At 48.5% G+C, this 2,956-nt stretch overlaps 1 pseudogene; it reads right to left on the bottom strand.

The window, feature by feature from the left end:
* Positions 1-444: 444 nt before the first annotated feature.
* LOC122106825 lies at positions 445-2,299 on the bottom strand (annotated as a pseudogene).
* Between the last annotated feature and the right edge of the window lie 657 nt (positions 2,300-2,956).

Genomic DNA, 2,956 nt, shown 5'->3' with positions numbered 1-2,956 from the left:
TATCATGGTCTATAACATTTATGAGTTCTATGAGCTTTGCGATACAGTTATTTCTTCCACATTGGGTGATATGTACATTTCTTTTGTTTTGCATAGCATCAGCTGTTCCCTCTTTCCCACTTGTTCCCTCCCTCCCATCGCTGCCATTGACTTGCTTAGTTCATTTTGGTCAATGTCCAGTGCAGCAGATGGGTCCCGCTGTTGTATGTTTTTCCCTGATTCCCTCTAGTTCTGTGTTGTCCTCCTGGTTTCCCTCCACACCTTTCATTTCTAAATAGTCTTTCACTTAGTGGAGAATCTTGATAAAGAGAACTCACAAGTGTACTCCTAGTCTTCTGCATATCAACAATTCACTACATTTTTAGGAAGACAAAAATAGGTGCTGCAGTGTCAGAAGGCAGGTGTGAGGAGACTTCCCTGTGCACATAGTTTATTTTTTCACAATCAATTGCTAGCTTTGGCATTTGCAATCAACTTTTGAAGCAAATTTTCGAGTCTTAGCTGAAAGGCCCCAGTAGCTTCTTCCACTGCTGTTTCCAAGTGTCTGACTGCGATGACAGAATCCCTGTGCAGCTCACTGGTGACATCTTGCTGGGCACTGGCTTCTTCACCAATAGCAATCAACCTATCCAGTTTTTCTTTTCTTTTTTTTCTTGTCGGTCATGGGGCCTGAACTCTAGGCCTGGGTGCTCTCCCTCAGCTCTTCAGCTCAAGGCTAGTGCTCTACCACTTGAGCCACAGCGCCACTCTCAGCTTTTTCTGTTTATGTGGTACTGAGGAATCGAACCAGGGCCTCATGCATGCAAGGCAAGCACTCTACCACTGAGCCACCTTCCCAGCCCCCCATCCAGTTTTGATTCCTCTCACTCTGAAAGTTCTCGTGCCAACCTCCTGTTTTCTGCCAACTCAGCTGCAATAGTCCTAGCCACTAACAGTCTTCTTTGCCTTGCTTACCTTGGAGGGGGCTGATTGGCCAAAGGTCTATCTCCACCAGAGACCAAACCAACTGTGAAAGAGGAACCTGGAGGCTGCGGAGTGGAGGTTCCCCCAACAGGGTTTCAGCTGGTGCTGGTGCTGGGAATGGGCTCGCCTGACACACCCAGGCTGGTCATGGGACTGCTCTGACAGGGAGCAGCTGCACCTCTGAAAAGGTTGTGGGAGCTGCTATAATTCGTGGCCCCTTGAGAGTACCGTGAAAAACAAAGCAACAATGCTGCAGAGAGGGCACTCCTGCTAAGGGAATGCCTGGAGCCAGCAGCGCAGCTGAGATACAGTGTAAACTAGGGTAATTCTGAGGAAGGCCTCTTTCCACAAGGGATTAGAATAATTGTTTGTTTAATCTGGCCATTTGGGCCCATAACACAACCTCTCGTCTTGCTAAACGTATCCTTTTCATAGAGCTAGCTAGGTCACTCTTTTCCTATAAATTCCTAACTACCCATTACATACAAGGCTAAGACTAGTTTGGCTCAAAGGGCATGTCTTCCAGGTTTCAATTTTTAATATCATATCTACTTAGGGTGGTAGCTTTTTAAGCCCTGGGACCCTTTGTCTATTAGGATTGAAATAAGGGGCTGTTCTGGAGAGGGCATGGTCCAAACATCCACTGCTCTTAGAAGCAAGTGCCTCTGAGACCCCACTCCTTCACATGCTTGGGAGATACCTGCACCCAAGGATTCATCCCAGGAGTCCTCAAGGTCACGGAGTCCGGTCACTGATTCTCAGCTGACTATCTTCATCTGATTCCTCAACTCATTTCAAGAAAGAGTGATGATCGGTTGCCTGAGTCCTTTCTGCTTTCACAATGGAGGGTCTCTCTTCCCTTGGGGTGTCAGATCACAGTGGTTGGCCCGAGCATCAGCCTCCATTAAGTTGTCTGGGTCAGTCACTACTTGATTTTGAGGAAGCTGATCCAGCGTATCATAAAATGGACAGTGCGGTGCATCCCGCATGCTGGTGGCATGGGCAACGTAGGCCTTTAAGTATAATGCCTTCAGAACTTTAAACTTGGAGCGGCACTGGCCTTGGGTGTGGCGGAAGCCTTCCCGCTACATTCACCTGGACACAGCCTGATAGACATCTGCATTATGATGTACAGTCTGGGGCACTGAATATACTCTGCTTTGCCTAGTATGGAGAGAAGAGTTCGTGTCTCCTGTGTGGATCACCCGATGCCGGCACTGCTACTGGTGGTGGCCATAGTGAGCTGGGAAGGAAGGCTACTGCAGCGAGCTCCCGGGCCACAGGTACACAAATCTGAAGGTGTGGGGAACCTCTGTGTGCTCTCAGTGTTATTTCTAGGAGCCAGTCCATTCTTTCCTTGGACCTGAGAAGTCAGGCTCTGCTTTACTTTCACTACTGTATTTGAAATAGTTCTTATTCTACTTGGTTTTGCAGCCAGTCCAACCACCTCTTCATTCTCTCTGAGTAAGCTGCAACAGCTGGGGTAACTCTATCTCCTGCATCATTTGTCACCACTTCTGCCCAGCTGTCCTTGTGGACGACCACACAGCAGCCCAGGTGCACTTCGATGGCCACCATGAGGCAGCTGGACCGTGGTAGTTAGGAGCAAGGGGTCCCAGGCAGCAACAGCTACACGCCACAGAGCAGCCCCAGCCTACTTGACATTCTTGCTCAGGCAAGAATCACTTGTTGAAATCCTCAGAAAGCATGTATGTAGACACTGAAAAATTGAAATGTTAGGTCACCAGCCTCTCAGTAGAGGGACCCTGGGAGGACTTGTAGTTAGTGGTGGCTCATGGAAAGCTTATATTCACCCTAGTCTCCACTCACCTCATTACTGTATGCAGTATGGGGAAACGGGGGCACAAAGTTTCCATACCTCGCCTCCTTCTTCCATCTCCCAACTAGGCTCTAAGACACAGGAAATGGAAAAGAGGCTGTGTGGCCCTCTGTATTCCGGGCAGAAAACTGGAGGATTCCTCTCAGGAAAAAC

Source organism: Dipodomys spectabilis, unplaced genomic scaffold (assembly GCF_019054845.1).
Source record: "Dipodomys spectabilis isolate Male_0828 unplaced genomic scaffold, ASM1905484v1 ptg000043l, whole genome shotgun sequence".
Classification (NCBI taxonomy): domain Eukaryota; kingdom Metazoa; phylum Chordata; class Mammalia; order Rodentia; family Heteromyidae; genus Dipodomys; species Dipodomys spectabilis.
The sequence above is the reverse complement of the archived record's forward strand: the minus strand, read 5'-3'. Positions and strand labels throughout refer to the sequence as shown.